This window comes from Gossypium raimondii, chromosome 11 (assembly GCF_025698545.1).
Source record: "Gossypium raimondii isolate GPD5lz chromosome 11, ASM2569854v1, whole genome shotgun sequence".
In the NCBI taxonomy this organism is placed as follows: Eukaryota; Viridiplantae; Streptophyta; class Magnoliopsida; order Malvales; family Malvaceae; genus Gossypium; species Gossypium raimondii.
In genome coordinates, this window is record NC_068575.1 from 17,574,008 (window position 1) to 17,600,299 (window position 26,292).

A 26,292-nucleotide genomic window follows, 5' to 3' on the forward strand; every position below is an offset into this window, starting at 1 on the left:
ATTGCGTTTGAACCAAAGCCTTAGATTGCGAATTGATTGAATTGGTGGGAGTCTCCATTTTTCTGTTAAGAAACAAAACCAGAATTAGAAAACTTATCAACTTTTGTTAGAAGTCAGAAATCTAATAAAACTCGAAACAAAAGTTTATACGGTCTAATAAAAAATACAATAAAACAATGCACCAGGTAGGTAACCCTAAAAGAGAGGTGGTGCACTCAGCACGCTTAAATACCAAATCTTTCAAAAGACCAATCCTAGACATGCATTCTCATATTGTCTTTTTAATTCACCGTTGATAAATTTCTTTTAATTCAATTTAAAGCCATAATTAAGGTCTCCATAAACAGAAAAATTTCCCTTTGATTTGTTAAACGACAGAATAAAAATTCTAAAACGAAATCAAAAAACAAATTTTTTAAACAGCAGGATTAAATCCCGAAACAAAATTATATCATTAAATCAAAATAAAATCTTTTAAACAGCGGGAATAAATCCAAAAACAAAATTATTTGATTACAGCTTTATTTGGAAACAAAATAATATCGAATAAAATCTTGTTAAATGAAGGGAATAAATCCCGAAACAGAATTATTTGATTACGTCTTTCTTTGGAAACAAAACAATATCGAATAAATTCTTGTTAAACGGCGGGAATAAATCTTGAAACAAATTTTATTTAATTCAATTTGAATTTGGAAAAAATAAAATCAAATAAAATCTTGTTAAACGGCGGGAATAAATCCCGAAACAGATTTTATTTAATTATATTCTGATTTGGAAACAAAATCAACTCAAATAAAATCTTGTTAAGTGGCGAGAATAAATCTCGAAACAAATTTTATTTAATTATATTCTAATTTGGAAACAAAATCAAACCAAATAAAATCTTATTAAACGACGAGAATAAATCCTGAAACAAGTTTTATTTTATTTAATTTCTCGTTTTTGGCAACAAAATCAAAATGTAATAAATCCGTTGAACGGCGAGAATCAATCCCGAAACAGATTTTATTTTACTTGTTTTTGGAAATAAAACAAAATTTGGAATAAAATTGTTGAACGGCGGGAATCAATCCCGAAACAGATTCTATTTTACTCGTTTTTGGAAATAAAAAAAAAATTGGAACAAAATCGTTCAACGGCGGGAATCAATCCCAAAATGGTTTTTATTTACCTTTAATTTCCCGTTTGGAAATAGAAACAAAATAATAGAATAAAATCTGTTGAACGGCGGGAATAAATCCCGAAACAGATTTTATTTACCTTTAAATTTTCGTTTGGAAATAAAATAAAATAATGGAATAAAATCCGTTGAACAGTGGGAATAAATCCCAAAATAGATTTTATTTACTTTTAATTTTGGAAACAAAATCGAATAAAATCTGTTAAACGGCAAGAAAAAATCCCAAAGTAGATTTTATTAGTTTTAATATTTATTTGGAAATAAAACAAAAATAGAGGAAAAAAGCAAGGGAAATCCATTGAACGGCAGAAAAAAATCTCGAAATAGATTTATTTAATTTTTTAAAATAAAATTTTCAATTTTTTTCGGCTTAGTGTCTCGTTTGTCTTGGATTAGAAAATTGCAAAAATGATCAGGGTCTGTCTTAAGATTGTTGGAAAAAACACGTTAGCGAACAAAATAAATTAAATATAAATAAACACATATGAAATAAAATATAAATAAATTAATTTATAATTAATTTATCAAATACGAAAATCAAATAAAACCATAATAAAAAGTTGAAATAAAGAAGAATCGAGATTTTATCAATCGTTGAGGCCTGTGAAACACAGTTTCCTTAAGACAGATTTGGCCGCTCCTACGGTACTTGGAGAAACGCTGGTCAAATGTCTCCCATGATACAACAACAATAATGATCAATGTAGTAGCACCTCTACAACAATCAATCGAACGAACGTTGTCTTTTTCTATCACCGGAACATTTTAAAAATACAGAGAAGAAAATGAAGAGTTTTGAGAGTAAAAGAGTTTCAGTGTGAGAAAGTATGAGTGTGTAAATTTCTACAGAATACACATCCTTTTATAGGCAGTTAGGATGGTGGAAAATTTAGAGATAACCACAAATTCTGTCATTAAGGAGCCAAAAAAATAAATTTGATTTAAAAATTAAATCAATTTGATTGGAATCAGATACTGCCCATATATAAGCAAATTATGTCTGTTGAGAAAAAAATAAAATCGTGTTGGACATAAAATATTAGTAGGCCCTTCCGGTCCGAACATTTCGTGTCGCCTACGTTGTGCATCACCCCAACCTTGTTGGGTTTGGACCTACACCCCTTTACACACGAGGCAGGGTTACAAGCTTAATCATTCCATTACCTTTTAAGAGGGTTCACATATATAAATAAATCTCACACTTTGATATTTAACCAATATGGGACCTAAGCCGTTACTTTTCCTCAACAATATTTTCGAATAGCTTACTTTGAGCATCAATTTCTCATTCATCACTTAACCATTTTAAGCATATGATATACCGTTGTAAAGGTCTCATAGAGTAGAATGTGAAACCATAATTTTATGATTCAACTCTCCACCTTTACTTATTGAGAATATACCTAAAAGTTCCCATAAAAATGCAATTTTTCCAACACTTAATTAAAATATATGAGAAAGAAGTTGACTTCCACTTTTTCAATCAATTGTTGTGTTCCTCAATACTTTTAAGCTCCTATTTAGAGGAATAAAAAAAGAGTGAATATACCTAGAGGTCCCCCTAGCAAAGGGACCTGATTAAATTAGTCCCTCTACTATTAAATGGATCAATTTAATCATTATATTATTAAAAAGAATCAAATAAGGCTAAACTGCAATAAAGTTAACATTTACTTGTTTAAAAATATCATTTATAGTTTAACAGAGTTAATATTTTTAAAGTTTTATGATTCGTAAACGAAATATTTTGTTTTGAATTGAACCGTGGTTGAAAAAATTATTTTCAACACATATTTTCATACAAAAAAATTAATTCTATCACAAGTACTTATTTGATTCTTTTTAATATTATAGGGATTAAATTATTCTATTTACTAATAGAAAGACTAATTTAATCCACCTCAATAATAAAGTAACTTCCTAATACATTAATCAATAAAAAAATGTGTTCCACCCAATATCTTATGTTAATGAATCAATCAAGATATCATAGTAAAATTCCTTACAAAAATGAAATCCACAAACACAAAGATGTTGGATTTATACAACAACATCACCACAATTAAACCTAAATAAAACCAAAAGAGAAAGGATTGAAAAGTGCTCAATTCTCTGACCTAATCTTCAGATCCACCATCCTCCATCTTTTGTCAAAGGAAACAACTAGCTACTTGGATATACTCTAATTTCTTTAATTAAATATAATTATATTTTAATTATGTATGTTGATACATTATTTGGGGTGATAGGTTGATGTGATTCCATGCACCAACGCCAAGTCAAATTCTGATAAGATAAAGAATGATGTTAATGGATCAAATTCTTATGGCCCAACTAAGCAAGGAATGCCCAAAGTGGTCATTATATAAATTTGAAAGATTAATAAATCTCAAAGATTAATAATTAGCCCAAACTGATTGCATGTAATTAGCCCTAATTCCTAATTAACCCATCATTAATTAGAAATTGATTAGAACTGAATTACTAGAGTATCTACACATATTTGAGCCATACTTTATTTAATAATTAAAGTCCAATAAACCTTAACAAAATTAGATCACTTTTAATTTGAGCTACCATATCATGCTAGTAAATAATAACATGTAATTACCCTTATCATATATGTGATGTCCATATTTTCCAACAATCTCCCACTTGGACCACACATATATATACTAATTACTCTATAATTACATGTCATTATATAACCTTATGAGATCAAAAATTTTACTATCATATCCAAAAGGTATTCTTAACAATCTCGTCCATTACTTATGCTAACATAGAACCAAGGCGACTTTTGTTACATATATCATAACTAAATCCATCCATGATCACATATATTAACACAAACAAATGACATGGATCAAGTATGGATGTGTAGCATGGAAATTACATGCAATATGATCTAAACATGCCTATTTCCAACTGGTCCTCTTTAAACTTAAGTGAGGTCAATATCAAAATAACAAACAGAGTGAATAAACTGAATACTTCATTTCTGATCAAAAAATAACCAAATACATAAATGTCTAAAAACAAGCATAAAGCAAATAAAATATAAACTCCCACAAAATCATGATATCCTCAAACAATGTAACACCCATATGAGCAGTGTGCTCATGAAAGACCTTGGGTGGTAAACCTTTTGTAAGCAAATCCGCTATCATGGAGTTTGTCCCAATGTGCTCTATAGATATTTGACCATTTTGCACTCTTTCTTTCACAACTAGGAACTTTATGTCAATATGTTTTGACTTAGATGAACTTCTGTTATTATTGGAATACAACACTACTGACTTATTATCACAAAATGATTTGAGTGGTCTTTCTACATTCTCTAAATGTGCAATCCAATGATAAAGTTTCGCAACCATATTCCATGGTTTGATGCCTTATAGCATGCTACAAACTCTATTGTCATAGTGGACAAAGCTACACGTGTTTGTTTGACACTTTTCCAAGATATAGCTCCTCTAGCTAACAGGTAAACATAGCCTGATGTAGATTTCCTACTATATTGACACCCAGCGAAATCAGAATTAGAATACCCTACGACTTCCAAAAGATCTGATCTCTTATAAGTAAGCATGTAATCTTTTATTCTCTGAAGATATCTCATAACCCTTTTGGCTGCTATCCAATGGTCTATACCATGGTTTCTTAAATATATGCCTAACTAACTAACAATGTACGCAATATCCGGACGCGTACATACTTGAGCATACATTAAACTCCTAACAATTGATGCATAGGGAATCTTTTTCATTTTTTGAATTTTAAGGTTACTTTTAGGGTATTAAGTAATACTAAATTTGTCTCCTTTAGTGACAGGGATGTCACCTGGTCTACAACTTTACATGCCAAACCTTTTGAGTACTTTATCGATATAGCTATTTTGTGATAATCCAAGAATACCTTGAGATTAGTCTCAATGTATTTGGATTCCTAAAACAAAAAAGGCGTCCCCAAGATCTTTCATCTCAAAATGCTTAGATAAAAACTTCTTGGTTTCGTGCAATAAGCCTATATCATTGGTAGTAAGCAAAATGTCATCGACATATCAAACCAGAAATAAGTACTTACTCCCATTGAATTTGTGATACACACAATTATCAAAAATATTTATCTCAAAACTGAATGAAACAATTACTTGATGAAACTTGTGGTACCATTGACGGGAAGCTTGTTTGAGTCCATAGATGGATTTTGTCAATTTGCAAACCATATTCTTTGAGTCTTTTGACTCAAAGTTTTCTGGTTGAACCATATAAATTGTTTCTTCAATTTCGCCTTTAAGAAACGCAGTCTTAACATCCATATGATGTAACTCAAGACCAAAATGAGCAACAAGCGCTATGATTATCCTGAAAGAGTCTTTCAATGAAACTGGAGAGAAAGTCTCTGTAAAATCAATGCCTTCTTTCTGAGTATATCCTTTAGCTATAAGATGCGTCTTCTACCTCTCCACATTACATTTACATCTCTCGTGGTTTTAAATATCCATTTACAACCAATTGGTTTCGCACCTTCAAGTAACGGGATAAGTTCCTAAACTTTATTGTCTTGCATAGACTTATACTCATCTTTCATGGCATAAATCCACTTTTGAGAATTAGAACTTTTCATGGCCTGATGTAAGTTGATTGGATTATCTTTCATCATTCCATTATCATCCTCATGTTCTTGGAGAAATAAAACATAATCATCTGGAATAGCATTGCTCCTTTCTCTTGTGGACTTCATTAATGGAACTTGTTCTTGAGGTTGTTGAGTTTGTTTTTCTGGAACAATTATCTCATCTTGAATGGGGAGTTTTTCAACATTGTCTTGTTAAGGTTCTGGATTCACTTCTTGATCAATGATAGGTATGAGAACCTGACCATCGTCAAAACTGATAGTAGGAACTGAGTTAGAATCTAATTCATCTTTAAAAGTAATGTCTCTAACCTTATTTCTCCTCCCAAACTCAACATCCTCAAAAAATGTTGCAGTTCTCGTCTCAAAAATATTCCTTATTATGGGATCATAAAACTTATAGCCTCTAGATCGCTCAAAATAACCAATAAAGTAGTTGCTTACTGTTTTGAAGTCTAATTTCTTTTCATGTGGCCTATAAGGCATTGCCTCAGCTGGACAACCCCAAATTTGAAATCGCTTTAAACTAGATTTTTGACCTATACAAAGCTCATAAGGTGTTTTTGCAATTGCTTTATTGGGTACTCTATTCAGAATATAAGCTGTTGTCTTTAATGCTTCTCCCCAGAGGGACTCTGGTAAGGTAGAATGGACAATCATGCTCCTTACCATATCCTTAAGAGTATTATATTATATTTCAGCTACACCATTCATACTAAGTGATCCTGGCATGGTGTACTATGGAACAATACCACATTCCTCTAGGAATTTCGCATATGGTCCTGGACATTGTTCACCTGAACCATCATATCAACCATAGTACTCACCACCACAATCAGATCTGACGTTTTTAATTATTTTGTTGAGTTGATTCTCAACTTCAGCTTTATAAGCTTTAAACATGTCCAAAGACTGATATTTCTCATGAATGAGATATAGGTACCCATAACGTGAGTAATCATCTATGAATGTTTTGAATTATTGTTGACCATTTCAGGATGTCGTAGGAAATAACCCACAAATATCTGTATGAATTAATTCTACAACATCTAAAGATCTGTTGGCACCCAATCTCTTGGTTTTGGTATGTTTTCCTTTAATGCAATCGACACAGACATCAAAGTCTATGAAGTGAAGGGACTCTAAAAGACCATTAGACACAAGGCGTTTAACTCTAACTTTTGAAATATGACCTAAGCGCTTATGCCATAATGATGTTAAATTTTCCTTATTTAATTTGTGTTTAATACCACGTGATTCCACATGCAAGGTTTCATTATAAGATGCAACTGTTTCTAGCAAATAAATGTAGTCATAAGTATTTAAATAACTAGTTCTAACAACATTCGAATTTAAAGACAAACTAAATTGATTGTTTATGAATGAGCAACAATATCCAAATTTGTCCAACGAAGAAACAAAAACTAAATTCCGTCTAAATGATGGTACAATAAAAGTGTCTTTTAAATCCAAATAAAAACTAGTTCCTAATAACAACCTAAAATGCCTAATTGCTTCCACTCCTACCGATTTTCCATCGTCCACGAAGATGTATCTTTCACCATCACTTGGCTTTCGGTAACTCAGGCAACCCTGCATAGAAACACTTATGTGAGTAGTAGCACCATAATCTATCCACCAAGTTTTTCTAGGTACTGACGCTAAATTAACGTCAGAATAGACCAAATTAAGAATTATACCTTTCTTTGCACGCTAGGCATGATATTTGGTACAATCTTTCTTCACGTCTCCAGACTTGTTACAAAAGAAACAACTCTTTGTAGCTTGCTATTGTTTCTTTTGAGCTAGACCCTTACCAGCTTCATTCTGATATTTTCTTTCCTTACCCTTGTCTTTAAGGGCATTGGCCAAATAAGTACTTTCAGACTTATCACGCTTCAATCTTTCTTCCTCTTGAACACAATGAAAAATAAGTTTATTTAGAGTCTATTTCTCCTTTTCACAGTTATAACTAGCGATACCAAAACCATAATAACAAGCAATTCCTTAGAAAGCTTATCTTAAGTGCCTTAAGTCTTGAAGCAATATGGAACATCTCCATAATGTACTCCCTTACGTTTCCTTGACCCTTATACTTCATAGACATCAAAGAAGTCAGAAGTGATGACATCTCAACCTTATCATTTTTAACAAAACGTTTCTCAATTTCACCAAGGAAACCCTTGGCCTAAGTAATCTCTTCAAATTCTGTTCCCCTAAAGACTTCTGGAATGTTGTGTTTCATGATCATTAGATTCATGCGAATTGAATGATCCCACCTCTCAAAATCCCTCTTAACATTAGGGGTGCTTTCCACAATGAGAGGTGCAGATTGTTCTTCCCTTAGTGTAAGGTCTATGTCCATACAGCCAAGCACTATAAGTGTCTTTTCCATTCCTTAAAATTAGTCTTATTAAGCATGGGTATAAAATTTATATTAGTGGATTTTGTGGTAGTAGAAGATGAACTAGTTGAATATAGAACAAATAAAAACAAACTTAAATAAATATTCATAAGTAAACAATAAATACAAGATAATGGATAATCCCATATCAAGATATCAAACACAACATTAATATCAAGTCTTTGGACAGTAATATTAACAATAAGCGATACTCTTAGGGCACGTTTGGTTCGCTGTAATGGAATAGAGGTGTAATGGAATAGAGGTGTAATAGCAAATCAACTGTTTGGTTGAATGTAATGGAATAGGGAATAGAGGTGTAATAGTAATCTTATGTTTGGTTGAATGGAATAGAGGTGTAATAGCATAATGGAAAAAACTAAACTGACTAGAATACCCTTAGCATAAATTTATTTTGGTAAATGATTATTGTTATTGTTATTGTTATTTAAATTTTAATAAGATTATTATTATCAATAATAAATAATTTAATCATATTTAAACATAATTATTATTAAATATATTAAATATATTATAATTAAAATATATAATTTAATAAAATTCTTAATAATTAATATTCTTATATGAATTTACTCAAATCATAATATATGATACTATAAAAGATAATTTTATATTTATAATCTACTTTATTATTTTTAAACGCAATACATATTTTAATGTCCTTTGAAAAGAGAGCGTTTGTCTCATTTCTCGAACCATGTAGTGATCTTTATCTTATCTATGTTGTTTAAATTTCTCAATAGAATAGGTTCAGAATCAACTTAATATGTATTACCTTATTGTATCTGTTATGCTCTCAAATATAAGCCTACAGATATTTTTAACCTCACATTGTGTCTTCTACTGCTTGCATGGAGTTTCTCTGACATGCTGAGATACCATGCCAATGTTCATGCTATTAAAATATTATTACTATATAAGGAACGTGAATTGATTTACTAGTACAAATATTTTGAGAAAAAAAGTTGAAAATATGGCATTTTCTTTCTTATATCAAAATCTATGGATTTTCTACAACAAATTAAGCCAAAATTCAGGAGGAAACAAACAAAGCTTGGAAGTAAAAAAGCAAAAACAAGAGGCTAACTGGCACAAAAGCTTATCAGATCCTCACTCCAGATAAGCATCTTCCCCATGTAAAGAACATGGCTAATGTCAAATGCCATGTCATTTAATCAGAAAATGGAAGTTGTATTGCACCTTCCACTTTGCTAAAGCACTAATCTTCTCACTTTCTTCCATATCTTCCTCGTTATCCGCTTCATCATCTTCATCGCTATCCTCCATTTGGCCATCATTCTCACCGTCTTCCTTTTCATTACCCTCATTGCCTGGCTCTTTCTTATAGCCACCATTGCTTGATAAATAACAAAATAGTTGTATAAATATGCTAGTTGAATAAAGGCATATTATAGAACAGGTCTCAGCAAAATAATCTAGCATGTAAATGATAAGGTTAAGAGACTTCTTTCTTTTTCGAGATCTTCTCTTGTTTTCACATGGATAGATGAACATACCATATTCATTGAACATAGCTTCACCAAAACATAGTCCACCCTCAATTTTGGTGAGTTGGAGAGTCATTCTAGGTCCAATTTCTTGAAGCTTAACCGCGCTTTTTGTAGAGGCACGATTAACTCGACTAAGATCACTAGTCAGATTAACTGTTGCAGCTTCCTCATCAGCTTCGCTTTCTGATCCATAACCCGCTCTTCATATAATAGATCAAAGGAGTGAGGAGAACTAAACGAATCACAAAGAGTATACCATTCAAAAGGACAGTTAAGGCATAAACTCAAAGAAAGCACGAGGTTTCATACAGAACAATCACAAAGAGTATACCCGCAAAACCAGACAGAACAATCTGCCCAAAGATATATTTGGAATTACTACCATGATGGTTCCATACAAGTTAAGGCATAAACTCTCTTTAGTTTTAGACAACATAGAATAACATCTCAAGTCAATGAGGAATATGCAGTAGCTATTCTAATAGAAGGTAATAACCAATCTGTAGCCAGCAAAAACTCATGTGGATGGAAATCTAAGCACTGAATTTGACCTTCATGATCCTTGAATTGATGCAACAATTTTCCAGCAGTCAAATCCCACACCTGTTGATACACAGGACATGGAAAAGATCATTCTAACATGTGTATTTAAATCTGTTTACATGGTAAAAATGTTTTATCAAATGGTACTGACAGTAAGCAACCTACATGCCAATCTGACAATTATACCATTTAAAACAATGAAATAGCCTGCAGAAATCAAGCCCAAATAGCGGTAAACCAACGACACATCTATGGGTCCATGCAAAGTCATTTAACGGTTTTAACAGTAAACAAGGGTGCTTATGACAGCCAGGTTTTTAAAGTTGGTTGACTCAGTGAATCAAAAACAATTTGAGATGAAACAAGGTTATTGGTTTATCCAACACCCTCAACTTCGCATAGCCTGACTCTGGACTCCACAATCTCAATTCCAATTCCAGAGAAATAAGATTAATAGCAACAAGACAGACCACCAAAAGAAATGAAACCCTTCTGTTGTTCATTCACCCTACCATAACCACAGAAAGAAAAAAGGAACATAACAAATGTCTACAAACAAAGGATCATGTTAGTACAAAATAATTTATATGATGAACCAAAGTATGGCAACTCCAACCTTCACAATGTTGTCCTCACCACCGGATACAACCCATCGACCATCTGGTGTGAACCTGATTGCATTGACTCCTTGAGTATAACCCTTGTAAGTGTGGATGCACCCTTTCTTTCTGATATCCCATATCTTTAGATTTGTATCAAGAGAGCCAGATGCAAAAAACTCGCCAAAGGGGTGGAAGTCCATAGAAATGCAATTGGATCTATGACCAGTCAGAGTCCGAACAACTAGAAAAGTATCAGATTGCAAAACAGAAAATCAATTTAACATAGTTAAGGCCAACATTTAACATGCAGCAACATGTATATTTGAAGGAAAAACAAAGGTCTACAGAATTGGAAAAACATACTTTTTGCCTCATCCAAATCCCATAGCTTAATGGTACCACTTGCAGCACCTGCAGCTACCAAAACTTCCGGGGAATCAAAGGTCACTGAATCTATCCCACTTGTGTGTCCTGATAAACTCTGGTAGATGATTCAAACACAACAACAATGGAACAAGAATTCATCGATCTCCAAAATGAAATTTTATCAAAGGTAGAACAGTTTAGTCCTTTTCTCGATAATTGACAGTAATTTAATCCTATTGTTTGTTGCATCCTACATTCGTTTTCCCCCTTAGTGGCTAGTGAGCATATAACAAACTGAAGCATAACAATGACAGGGAAAACACTACTAAGATCACTACTAAGATCAATAAGCTTCGTGTTTTTATTGTAGTTAAGCAACACAATCCTCTGGCAAGAAGAAAGTTTAACCTGAAACATTTCATGTCCAAACAATGTTAAAGAGGGAAGAAGAAAAGAAATGAGATCACTTTGGATACTATAATTTAACTGTCTAAGTGAACTCATAGTGTTGATATCAATATCCGGAAAGATGTTCTTGAACACCATAGTCGTGAGCCTTAATTGTTCATCTGCTGCCGATTACATGCAGTTACCGATTAATGAGAAAAGGGCACTAACAAGGCAATGATTCGAATCTGCTTACATGCAGAAAAAATAAAAGACAGTAACAAGGTTGACAGAGAGTTAGAAACCTACCTTTCAGTTGCAGTAACTCAGAAATCAGCAGAAACTGGCAAATCGACAGAAAAGAAAAGAAAAGAAACAAAGGGAGCAAATCGGTAGAAAAGAAAAGAAAATAAACAGAGGGCAGAAAAGAAAAGAAAAGAAACGGAGGGAGCAAATCGGCAGAAAAGAAAAGAAAATAAACAGAGGGCAGAAAAGAAAGAAACGGAGGGAGCAAATCGGCAGAGGCTAGAAGGAACAGAAGAGAAACAAAGGGGAAGCTGATGGGAGGGTAAAACAGGGAGGGTTTACTGAAGCGACGCCTAATCTGGGCAAAAGGGAAGGACTACAAATCGGTGGATTTCACCGATTAGGTCAGTAGTGGATTACAATGGTATTAGCAATACCATGAACCAAACATAGGAATAAGGGGGATTAGGTGGGGCCACTGCCAATACACCCAACCAAACATGGTGTTATTGTAGCAATCAAACATTGACAATAAATTATGTCAAACAATTAATTAATCTTTGGACTAACTTATTACTCACATAAAAAGCCTTATAATTGTCACACATTTATCACCACAGATGTCGTTAAAATTCTGCCAAATATTAACTTACCTTTGGGGTAATCAATAAACGCATGAGTCACAAAAACATATAATCATCTCGATATTTTAAATAAGTCAATCCACACAAAAGAGGTCACTTTGACGACATTTTATTTTAATTACTATATTTAAAATATTAGACATCCTTAGTTAAAAGTCAAAATATAAATTTATTTATTTCAAAATATTTATCTTAATCTTATCTTTCAATCAAATTACCGTATATATATATATTTATCTACTTTTTCCAAAACAACATGCATATATTATATATGTATGTATAATAATATATATTAAAGAACTAAACCATGCGTATACGTTAACACTTTTTTAACGCCTTATATGATTTAAAATAATAATAACCACATGATTTGCAAATATATACGCATATATACATACAGCAAACCGTAGCACAAAGCACAAATCATGAAGAAAGAAAAAGAAAAAGAAAACCCATGATTGATACATATGGCAAAAGCACCAAGCATCGACTTGACCTTCATGCAATTATGGAATTGAAATACAGATTGCACAATCACCGACTTGACTTTAATGCGATTTTTGTTTATTTATTATAAAGCAAAATGGAATATAATATTGTAAACAGAAATTGAATCGCAAGATTTGTAAATAAAGATTAAAACACAGGTATTAAATAATATTATACAAATATTCTAAACTTTGTAATTGAATTTATCAATTCGAAAATTACTTAAATTAAAAAATTAAAACAAAACCCTAAAATTTTAATATGAATTCAAGATAATTAAAATCTAAAAAATACTTTAATATAAACCTTCAAAATTCAACATATATATATCCAAAATATAAAACCCATGAAATTTCATGAATCAATCATTCAAAAGAAGAACCTTAATCAATTCCCAATGATTTGGTATGACGAGACTCTGATACCACTTGTTAAAATAATAAATTAAGATATTATATAAAACTTAAGAAAACATAAATCAGAATTTGTCATGCCAAATCATCAAGAACAAAATAAGAATAAAACTAGATGCGAAAGCGCACCCGAATCCATGAAGTGTTTGAAGTTTTCCCGGATCTTATGGATTTTATCTTCTAAATTAGCACACAAGAAATTCAAAGAATATTTACTCTCTCTTTCCTAAGGATGTGATATTAGAAAAGTTATCTTGTATGCAATTTGGGGACCATAACCCTAATATATATAACTTTAGCACATTAGCCCTAATTCCTAATTAGCCCATCATTAATTAGAAATTGTTTAAAACTAAATCACTAGAGTATCTACATATATTTGACCTATACTTTATTTAATAATTAAAGCCCAATAAACCTTAACCAAATTAGATCACTTTTAATTTCAGCTAACCTATCATGATAGTGAATAATAACATGTAATTACCCTTATTATATATGTGATGTCTATATTTTCCAACAGATAAGTTTGTTTATTGTTATTACTATTTGAATATGAGTCATGTATGTCTTGTTGAGAGTCTAGTTTGAATTAAGTTGTCGACAAGTTAAGGTGTCATGTTAATAGAGTCTTTAGCCAAATCAAGTATGATTGTTTGCAAAGGATCTAATTCTATTTATATATGTTGTCGGAGGCTATTCGGCTGGTCACCAAAAGGCTTTTCAAGCACATTCATTAAGTCGAATGCATGCACACACTTGTTCATGGATTTAACAAACTCATGCAATAACTCTAAGTTCATGTGATCGTTCTTGTGAATGAGCCAAGTTCAAGGATACATGCATTTGATGATTGTAAGAATTCAAGGCATGGATAAGGTGTATGTGTCACGGACTTATATTTTTCCCACGCGATCCGTGTGGCCTTAGGTAGTTCCTTCGCTAAAAAATATCTAAGTCAGCCTAACTCGCAACAATTGAGGATTCAATAGAATTCCTCTAAGGCACCTACGAAGAACAGTGGAAGAACGAAATAAGAACAAACTCGAAAGATGAACAAAAGCCACAGAAAAGTAAGAACACTTGAGAGAAAATTTTAAGTGAATACTCTCAAAATTCTATTAATAACTAAATAATTACAATGAGGGGGAGAGGCCTCTATTAATAGTTGAGCCTCTCCAAAATCAACGGTATACATCAAAATACATCAATGGCTAAGATTAAAAGCTATCTAGATATCAGATCTCTAAGATTACAGAATCGTATTTTCTAAAGATTACATTTAATGTCTAGGATCACATATATTTGAAGATCACATTCCATATTTTCCAAGCTTCGGAGATGGGCTTTCAATCTCTCCAAGCAACGGGCCAGTTCGTTTGGGCCAAATGACCTCCTTTGAACTCGATAGATCGCACAAGTTCGTCATGCTTGTGGGCTCCCATGCACAATCCATGACATTGTCCCCCACTTGTTCTAGCAACACCCTCATCGCGTCATCCTCATGGAACTGGTCAGCTTTTCTTGGAACTACTACAATGCCTCAGCAGGTTCCAAACTAGCTTCACTATCGGGAAGTCCCTTCTATTGAAATAAGTATTCATGTCGCGGTTGATGGTACTTTCATCTAATCACATGATCTGCCTCAATGTTTTCAACTTCACGATCATAAGAGACCTTTACCCCTATTAGTGCTCGTTAAGACTTGCCTCGATTTGGGTCCTCTTGATCCCCATGGAATGGCTTAAACATGCTTATGTGAAACACTAGGTGGACTTTGAGCTTTGTTGGCAACTCAATCTTGTAGGCCACCTTGCCTACTCTCTTCGTAACTCGAAATGGCCCCTCATACCTTCGCACAAGCCCCTTGTGCAAACCTGTATGTCGTAAAATCAAGTTTATTTTAGCAAGGACTGAATCACCCACCTAAAATTGCACATCTCTTTGATTCTGATCGGCCCACTTCTTGTTGCGCTTACTTGCCTTATGTGAAAAAGCTCTAGCTAAGTCATTCTTTTCTTGTCAATCTTTTGCAAATCGATAAACTACTGGATTTGGCCTTATATAACGGGTCACAACAGCGTTGGGTGTGAATGGTTGTTGGCCTACCACTATCTCGAACGGACTTTGATTCGTGGCCCCACTTCACTGCAAATTGTATGAAAATTGGGCAGCATCCAATAACTTTGGCCAATCCCTTTGTGTGGCACTCACATAATGCCAAAAATATGTCTCTAACAACACATTCACTTATTCGGTTGGCCCATCAGTTTGTGGATGCATGCTAGTGGAAAATTTCAAGTCTGAGCCCATTGACTTAAACAAATCCATCCAGAATTGGCCCGTGAATCACCCGTCTCGATCACTGATAATAAACAGTGGCACTCTCCAATACTCCACCATGTGTCTAAGGAACAAACGGGCCACCTCCTCAGCAAGGCACTCCTTGGTAATTGGAATAAACGTCACATACTTCGAAAACCTCTCCACCACAACTAGAATACTTGCAAACCTATCAGACTTAGGCAAACCAACAATAAAATCCATGGATACACTTTCCCATTGTCTTTCCGGAATGGGCAAGGGTTGTAGCAAACCGACCGGAGTCTTTAACTCAATATTGTCTTGTTGGAATACTAGACAAGTTTTCACATAGGTCTCCACATCATTACCCATATGAGGCCAATAGTAACGATCCTCCAAAAGGGCCAAGGTACGGTGCATTCTTGGATGTGCCTGCCCATCTCGAGTTATGACATTCTTTCATGACTTTATTGTGTAATTTACCATAATGAGGCACATAGAGGCGGTGCCCATGAGTTTATAGCAACTCCCTATCAAGCCAAAATCTCCTCGTTTTCCTCTCATTGGCAAGCTCAATCAAGCTTTTAGTTATGGGATCATGGGACAATCCCTCTCGAATGCCCTCCAATAAGGAGCCATCGGGTTGGCTGATTTCAATAAATTTCATCTTTCGACTAAGTGTATCAGCCACAGTGTTGGCACTCCCCAACTTATACTCCATCGTGAAATCAAACTCAGCTAGGAAAACCAACCAACGAGCCTGTTTAGGAAACAACTTTTTCTGGGTTAGAAAATAACTGTTGGCAATACTATTGATAAGGACCATGAACCTGGAACCCAGTAAATAATGCCTCCATGTGCACAAGAAATGCACCACAGCAGTCAGCTCTTTTTCTTGGATCGTGTATCTCTGCTCCATCTCATTAAGCTTTCGACTCTTGAAAGCAATTGGATGCCCATCTTGCATCAGTACTCCCCAATGGCATAATCCGATGCATCTGTGCGTACCTTATAAGGCTTGAGTCTACTAAATTTGTGGTGAAAGTAATGAATACTTTATGTCAGTATATGTTAGTTGATACAGTCTATAAAACTGTCCTTTGATGATTCGGGACTGTAACTTCCGGCTGATTTGATGCTATTACCATTTGATGAGTTTGACATGATTCTGGGTATGGACTGGTTAACTCTGCATGTTGCTGTTGTGAACTTTAGATGAAAGCATATTGTATTGAAATGTTAGAATAGTGAAAAAGTCTAAATTGAATTAGATAGATTGGATGGTACATCTAATGTTATCTCAACTATGATGGCACAAAAATATGTTAAAAAAGGCTATGAAGCGTATCTAGCTTACATATTTGATTCTATGCTTTTAGAGTTGAAATTAGAATTAGTTCTGATTGTTTATGAATTCATAGATGTGTTCTTAGAAGAGGTACCAGGGTTACCATCGGTCAAAAAGGTGGAGTTTGCTATTAAGTTAGTATCGGGAACATCTCCAATATCGATAGCTCCGTATAGAATGGCATCTAAAGAGTTGAAAAAAATAAAATCACAGCTACAAGAGCTGATAGATAGGGGCTTTGTTCAGCCCAAATTTTCTCCTTGGGGTGCTTCGGTATTATTTGTTAAGACAAAGGGCAGGTCTATGCGATTGTGCATCGACTATCAACAACTCAACAAAGTCACGATCAAGAACAAATATCCATTGCCACGCATTGATAATTTGTTTGATCAGCTGAAAGGTGCGATGGTATTTTCAAAGATCGACCTCCGTCTGGATATTATCAGTTACGGGTTAAAGACTCAGATATTATCAAGTACGGACACTATGAATTTCTAGTTAAGCCTTTTGTTTTGACCAATGCACCTGTTGTGTTTATGGATTTGATAAACAAAATATTCAGACCGTATTTAGACAGATTTGTGGCAGTATTTATTGGTGATATTCTGATTTTTTCTCGAAATGAAACAGAGCATGTCCAGCATTTGATAATTGTTTTACAAGCTTTGCATGAGAAATAGTTGTTTACTAAGTTTAGCAAATGTGAGTTCTGGCTTCAGAAGTTGGATTTTTAGGATTGGTGGTATCCACAAAAGGTATTAGAGTTGATCCGAATAAAATATCAGCTATAGTGGATTGGAAGCCTCCGAGAAATGTTTTAGAAATAAAAAGTTTTTTGGGTTTAGCCGGATATTTTCAAAGATTTGTTAAAGGATTTTTTATGATTGCTAAGCCGTTAACGAAACTGCTTTAGAAAACCGTCAAGTTTGAATGATCTAGAAAATGTCAGCAAAGCTTTGAGCAGTTGAAAACATTGTTAACTAAAGCCCCTGTGTTGGTTCAACCAAAGTCTGGTAAGGAATTCGTAATTTATAGTGATAATTCATTAAATGGTTTGCGTTGTGTGTTGTTGCAAGAAGGCAAAGTGGTAGCGTATGCTTCTTGACTGTTGAAATTACACGAGAAAAATTACCCGACTCATGATTTAGAGCTTGCAGCTATTGTATTTTCTTTAAATATTTGGCGACACCATTTGTACGGAGAAAATGTCGTATCTTTACGGATCATAAAAGCTTAAAGTATTTGATGTCACAGAAAGATCTGAACATGAGACAACGTAGATAGCTTAAATTACTAAAAGATTATGATTTAATTATCGACTATCATCTGGGAAAAGCTAATGTTATTGCTGATGCTTTAAGTAAAAAATCTTTGTTTTCTTTATGAGTTTTGAATACGCGGTTGATGTTGATTGATGATGATTCTATACTAGTTGAGTTAAAAGCTAGACTGACTTTTTTAAATAGATTTGTAGGGCTCAAAAAAGTGATGCTAAATTGATCGCAAAACAAAAACAGATTGAGTCAACACCTGATTTGGACTTTTATGTTAATTCAAACAATAGTTTGTATTTTAGAAACAAAATTTGTGTTCTAAGGAATTCTGATGTTATTCAGAAGATTTTACAGGAAGCTCACTGTAGTAGCTTATCGATACATCCTAGTGGAAATAAAATGTACGGTGATTTGAAACAGATGTATTGGTGGCCAGGTATGAAATAAGAGATTTTAGATTTCATATTAAAATGTTTGATCTATCAACAAGTTAAAGGCGAGCATCAGGTACCTTCTAGTTCTTTACGAACTATGATAATTCTAGAGTGGAAATGGGAACGTGTTACAATGGACTTTATATCGTGATTACCTCCATCTTCGAGAAAGAAAGATGTTGTATAGGTTATTGTGGATTGTTTGACAAAATTTGCACATTTCATTCCAGTGCGTACGTATTATTCACTTGAGAAATTGGTAGAATTGTACGTTTTTTAGAGTGCTAGATTGCACGGTGTGCCGATATCTATTATCTCTGATATAGACCCACATTTTACTTCTAGATTCTGGAGTAAGATACACGAAGCTCTGGGTACACAAATGCATTTCAGTACAGTGTTTCATCCACAGACCAATGGTCAATTTGAGCGAGTAATTCAGGTACTCGAGGATATGCTTCGATGTTGTGTTTTAGATTTCGAAGGTAATTGGGAGAAATTTCTTCTGTTGGTTGAATTTGCATACAATAATAGTTATCAGGCGAGCATTAAAATGGCACCATACGAAGCTTTGTATGGTCGAAAATGTCGAACTTTGTTATACTGGTCTGAGCTGAGCAAGAAAAAGTTATTCGGTGTTGACTTGATTAGAAAAATCGAAGTAAAGGTCAAAGTGATAGTGACAGTTTGAAAACTGCTTCTGATCGTCAGAAATCTTACGTAGATTTAAAAAAGAAAGATATAGAATTCCAAGTCGGTAACAAAGTATTTCTAAAAGCATCACCTTGGAGAAAAATTCTCTAGTTTGGCTGAAAAGGAAAGCTTAGTCCACGATTCATCGAGCCGTATGAGATCATTGAGAGGATTGGACCAGTAGCTTCTCGATTGGCTTTACCGTCAGAGTTAGAGAAAATTCATAATGTGTTTCATGTGTCGATGTTATGACGGTACCGGTCAGACCCTTCACACGTGATTTCACTTGTAGACGTTGAAATTCAGCCATATACGACGTACAGTGAAGAACCGATCAGAAATTTAGCTTGGGAAGTTAAAGAGTTAAGAAAAAAAACATAGCTTTAGTTATAGTTCTCTGGCAGCGTCACGAAATTGAAGAAGCTACCTGGGAACCAAAAGAAGCTATGAAAGTGCAATACTCGAACCTATTTTCTGGTAAGCTTTTCGGGGACGAAAATTCCTTTAAGGGAGAGAGTTGTAAGAGCCCGTTTTTAATGATGTGAGAAATAGTAGTTTGGGGACAACAATTTCAATGAGCGAGTTATTATTTTATTATTATTTTAATGTTTACGAGATTATATTAAAGTCGTATTAAAATTTCATTAAGAAATTTTGATGTTTGTATGGTTAATTAAGTAAAAAGGACTAAACCGTAAAAGGTGAAAAGTTGAGTTCTATTAGTTAAAGGGGTTAAATGACTTTGGAAATTATAACATATATGTTAATAGTGGATTTTTTGGAAAGGTTTTGTGGTAATTTTAATGAAATAAAAGGGTTAAATTTGTATTTAATTAAAACAAGTAAAGGTTGTTAAAATAAGATGAATTAAAAACATCATCTTCCTTGTTTTGTTAACCCTAAAACTAAATATCCATTATTATAAGAGGGAAATCTTTTGGTCATGGAGTTTCTTCATGCATGGTAGGTTTTCAAGCCTCGTTTTTATTGATTATTATGTTTTTGAGTCTGCTTTAGCTTTATCTAACTAGCCCAGGGGTTAATTTGTAAAATTGTTAAAGGTTAAAGAACTTGCCATGAATTCTTTTGAATGAGTTTGGATGTTAAATGATAGACTATAAATCATTATTGAAAAATAAACAAGTTTTGTTAAGTGATTTTTGATGAATTTTGGATATAAGGACTAATTTGTTAAATGTATAAATTATAGGGTTTTATTATGAAAAGATGGTAAATATCGATTGTTCCAAAGTACCTTGCATCTATGGTTAGTATGGATTTAGATTAAAATGGTTAGATTTTAAGTTATAAGCTTAATGACTAAATTGTGAAAAGTTAAAATGTTAGGGGAAAATTGATAATTTTTTTGCAAATATGAAATGTGGATTAAATTAAATACTAGAAGTGTTTAATTCATTGAAATTACCTATTTAAATCAAGATAAACCGCGTTCAAAACTAGATCAGGGAAAAGCTAAAGCTTTGGACTAGTTCGATTATATCACTACGCCCCTAATTGTCGAGGTAAGTTCGTATCAATGGTAATCGTGTTAACGTTATTTAAATCAAATGTTTACTATGTTACTTTTAATGTAATTGAGCAAAAATATAAATGTATAAATGCTATGATGAATTGACAGATATTGAGTCCTAGTTGAACCTTAGGAATTCTTAGGATACAAATAAAATGTCATTAAGGATTTCATGTTTCAGGTGCTGGTCTTGAATGTCCTATCGATGGCTGAGGTCCTGCATTTGTTGTGGATTCTCCACAGCTCATGTGAGCAGTATCGTGTAGCTTACCTTCTGACCTACAGCTCGTGTGAGCAATGATGTAAAGGAAAGGTTACAGTTTTATGTAAAGGCACACTTTGTGTGAGCTTTCCCATGTATTTGATTAATTCTAGATGGTTCAACGAGTATGAAAAGGAACTAATTGGTAAGTGTTCAATGGAATGAATCATGAACTTATGAAAAGCAGTTATGAACTAAATGATGAGATTATATATATCCAAATCTACTTGTTTATGGATGAATTCATTTGAACCATGTACAAGAGTACTAACTTGTGATTTTGATGATGTTGTATAGGCTTATGCCAAACTTTTGGTCTTGGTTGATTTTATACTTATGATTTATATTATGCAAATGAAATGGAAAGTTATGTTTTGGTTTATACGAGCTTACCAAGCATTCATTGCTTACGTAGTTGTTTTAATTTGTTTTATAGATTATTGGAAGCTCGATTTGGTTAGAAGCTCGTCGGAGACCTATCACACTATCCAACAGTTAATTCGGTCATTTTTGTGCATTTTGGTCAATTTTTATAATTGCATGTATAGGATGTTGTGTAATGGTGCTTTGATATGTTTGGTTGGTGCACTTTTATGTTTACCAAATGTTGTCATTTTGGGTACTTGTTAAGGCTTGTAAATATGACTTTTATGGTATGCTTTGAATGGCTTGGAAATGGTTAAATGTGGCATGTTTTAATACTTAAATGGACTAGATTTTTATGCATGAAAGGAGGTATGTGAACATGTTTAGGTAAGTGTTGTTTGGATGCTAATTGTGGTGCCTTTGAATGGCATATTGGTTAGGTGATCTAGGATGCTTAAAATGGCATGTTTATGCAAGCTTTACATGGTGTTTGAATCTTTTGAATGTGTGCTTAAATGGTTTAAAAGGTGATACATGAAATGGTTTGAAATGGCTTGATTTTAGGTAAATTTTGGGTTCACACAGCCTGAGACATAAATGTGTGACTCAGCCGTGTGAGGGACACGGCCTGGCGACACAACTGTGTGTCACTTGAAGATTTCAAAGGGTGCAAGTCAATAAGTTACACGGGTGAGGACACGGGCTGGGACATGGTTTTGTGTCCCTATTTTGAAAGTTACACAGCCTAGGGCCATGTCACACGGCCTGGCCACACGACCGTGTGACCCCTGTTTTTGAAATTTTTGCATATTTTTCCTAAACTTTCCAATTTGTTTCAGATTAGACCCGAATTGTTCTAAAGCTATTTTTAGGGCCTCGAAGGATCCATTTAGGGACACTATACATGTGAATGAATGGTTTATAATATATTTAAATTATTGAATGATTTGATGTTTAAATGTTTTTATTATACGGTAATGCTCTGTAACCTTAATCCGGTGACAAAAACGGGTTAGGGGTGTTACATAAAACCTTAGCTAGCAAACATTTTGGTTGTTTCAATATGTGCCAGCACTGTTTTGCTAACAATGACTCATTAAACGACGCTAAATCATGGAAACCTAAACCCCCCTCAAGTTTTAACAAGCATAAACGTTGCAAGTACTCTAATGAATTCCTTTAAGCGATTTATTATTCCTCCACCAAAAATTATTGAGGACACTCTCTAATTTATGACACAATCTGTTTGGAAAAAGATTACACTGCACAGCATAAACTGAAATTGCTTGCAAGATGGCCTTGATAAAAACTCATTTCCTTCTATTAATAAGAAATGCATGTTCCAACTCTTGATTCTCTTCCAAAATCTGTCCACGTAATGCATAAAAGGCCGGTGTTTATTCCTGCCCACCATCATAGGCAAACCTAGATATTTTTCTAGGTTCATCGACACATGAACACAAAGTATGTTTCCCACCTAGTCTTTCTCATCTTCACCTACAACTGCACCAAAACATATAAGATGCTTATCAAAGTTCACATTTTTCCCAGAAGCTTTCTCGTACTCGAAAAAACCTGGCAGACACCTTCAGCTCCTTCCTTCGATACAGTACCAAAAAGGATGCAATCATTAACAAAAAACAACTGGTTGATTGTCAGGCCTCCCCTACCAATCTAAACTCCCCCTATTAAATCTAATTCCCCAGCCTCAACCAATAAAGTAGAAAAACCTTGTGTACATAGTTAGAATAAGTATGGAATTAAAGGATCACCCTGTCGTAAACCTCTAGTCAGAACAAAACTTGCACTACTTCTCCCATTGATTCCAAATGTGTAAGAAATTGGTGCTACACACTACATGATTAATGTCACCCAACCAACATCGAAGCCCAACCAAATCATCATCCTAGCAAAAAAATCTCATTCCACCCTACTGTACACTTTGCTTATATCAAGTTTGAGAGCAAAATTCCTTTTCTTGCCCCATCTTCTAACTTTCAACAGATGCAGAACCTCATACGCAACTAAAACATTGTTAGAAATCGACCTTTTTGGTATGAAATCCCCTTGAGCCTCGTGGATACAACAACCAATAAAACCACTCATTTTGTTCACTATCACCTTGGCAATAATTTTATATAAAACATTGTATAAACTAATAGGTCTACATTGCATAATAATCCCCGACGACTAACTTTTGGAATCAAAATGATATGTCTTGTTTATATCCTTCATTGCTATTTCACCTTTGAGCACAACAAGGCAATACGATGTAACATCCGTCCCCAAAATATGCTAATATTTTTATGAAACAAAGCCGAGAAACCATAAATTCTTAGAGCATTATGATAAGCCATATCCTTCACAGCAACCCAAATTTCCTCCTCCTTGAAAGGTCGCATCATGTGAACATTCATCTCATAAGAAATTATCCTTTTAACATTATCAAATATTCATGATGCATCCCCTACTTCTGAAGCCGTGAACAAGTCGTAGAAATAGCAAGTAGCTAGTCACATTATCTCGTCATCTTCTGAAATCCAACATCTTTCATCTTTCTCGAGGCTCTTAATAGCATTACGTTGCTTTCTCCGTGTAGCAATATTATGGAAAAAAGTAGTGTCCCGATCACCATTAAGAAGCCAATTGATTCATGACCTTTGTTCCCAAAAAAATTCCTCTTTATTGGCCTCTACGTTCAACCCAAGTTGAATTTTCGTCATTTCAGCAAGAATATTATCATCCGGATCTTGCGCATACAACTCTTTCATTCTATCTTCTAATATTCTTTTACAGGATTCTCGTTCTCCCTTCTTTGTTCGACTCCAATGTTGCAGCTTCTTTCCCAATGCCTCAAGCTTTACCAGTAAATTATTTGTTATCGATGCCCAATAACAAATTTTATCCTCAACCAACCCCTCCAGACACCAGTCCGTATCAAAATGAAATTTCATTTGTCCTTTCCCAGCCCTTATGTTACATCGACCTCTTGTATCCACCAAAATCAGACAATGATCAAAAAAAGAATGGCTCATATGTGCAACCGAAAAATTAGGAAACTTACTCCACCACTTTGAATTTGCAACCCCATATCAAGCCTTTCCCGAATATTATTTGCAACCAATTTTCCTCTCTCCCAAGTGAACCATGTCCTTGTAAAGCCCAAATCACTGATGTCACAGTCAAGTAAAGTAGTGCGAAAAGCTTCCATGTTTTTTTCCCACGGATACAACCACCTTTCTTCTCAAATGAGAATGCCATCTCATTAAAATCCACCACAACTACGCATGAAAAAGTTTGATCTTGACCCAACTAACAAAAAAGGTCACATGTGTTGTTTCAGAATATTTCATTTGGATGCCCATAAAAATCGGTAAAACTCCATATCAACCCGTCTTGTTCTTCACGAACCTCTATATCTATATGATGCTACGAATAACCCCGTAAAATGACCACATCATATTGCCTCCAACCTAGTGATAATCCACCTTTAGATCCAACAGCTCCTATATCAGTACCGTTTTGAAAACCACATTTCCTCCTAACACTTTCCATTCATCTAGCACTAATCTTTGTTTCCATTAGAAACAAAAGTTAGGGACAAACTTCTCTCATTTTTTTCCTGAAATGATGAACTACCCATGGCTTCCATAACCCACGGGCATTCCAACTTAAAGTTTTCATTATGACTGACTGCCCTGCCTAGCATAGCCAACCGATGTCTTTTCATTACTGTTTGGCACTCTAGTTTCTCCTAGAAGAAAAACTTAGGATGTGCTTCCCAATTTTCTTTGTCTTTTCTTCCATCTTCTGCTTGGATAGGGTTATTTTCATCATTTGATCTTATCTCCATAAGCCCACCAATAGCTGACTCAAAATGTAACAACCCATTTTTAGTGGTGTCAAAAATAGTGGTTTCAGGACCATGATTTCGATGAGCGGGTTAGTATTTTATTAATTATTTAATATTTATGAATATTTATTATATTTTTATTAAAATTTGGTTAAAAAATTTTATTGTTTAGCTAGTTAATTAAATAAAAAGGACTAAATTGTAAAAGATGAAAATTTTGATGTATATTAGTTAAATGTGTCAAATAGATATGAAAAGGAAAATTTATGGACTCAATGGGTAAAAATACCACATATTTAGTTAGTGGGTGATTATGGATTAGTTTTGGTGTAATTTTGATGGTTTATAAATGTCAATTTTGTAATTTGGTAAATTAAATTAAAGATGGTAAAAATAGTATCATCTTCTTCTTCCTTTTCTTTTTGTTTACAAACTGAAAAAAGCCATAGCTAAAGAGGAAGCATCCAGCCAAGCTATCTTGGTGTGCATGTGAGTGATTTTGATCCTGTTTTTAATGGTTTTTATGTTTTTGTTGTCGTTTTAACTTAATCTAGCTAACCCGGGGACCAATTTGTAAAATTGTTAAATTTTTAGGGTTTTACCTGAATGAATTGGAAGTGTTTGTGAGTTTAGTTGATATATTATTAAGGCTGGTAGTTTGATATATGTATTTTGTTAAGTGATTTTTTATTATTTTAATATTTAGGGATTAAATTGTTGAAATAGTAAAAGTTCATGTAGATTTTGTGAAATGATGAAAAATATGGATAGTTTAGAAAC

General features: G+C 33.8%; 1 non-coding gene across 1 annotated transcript; it reads right to left on the reverse strand.

Annotated features, from left to right (window-relative positions):
- Positions 1-9,196: 9,196 nt before the first annotated feature.
- Positions 9,197-12,288, reverse strand: LOC105801181 (uncharacterized). Its single transcript, XR_008191328.1, has 5 exons — positions 11,965-12,288; positions 11,266-11,383; positions 10,917-11,143; positions 9,764-10,360; positions 9,197-9,603 (listed from the first exon to the last, which is right to left on the reverse strand). It is a non-coding gene; the product is annotated as an uncharacterized LOC105801181 (transcript).
- Between the last annotated feature and the right edge of the window lie 14,004 nt (positions 12,289-26,292).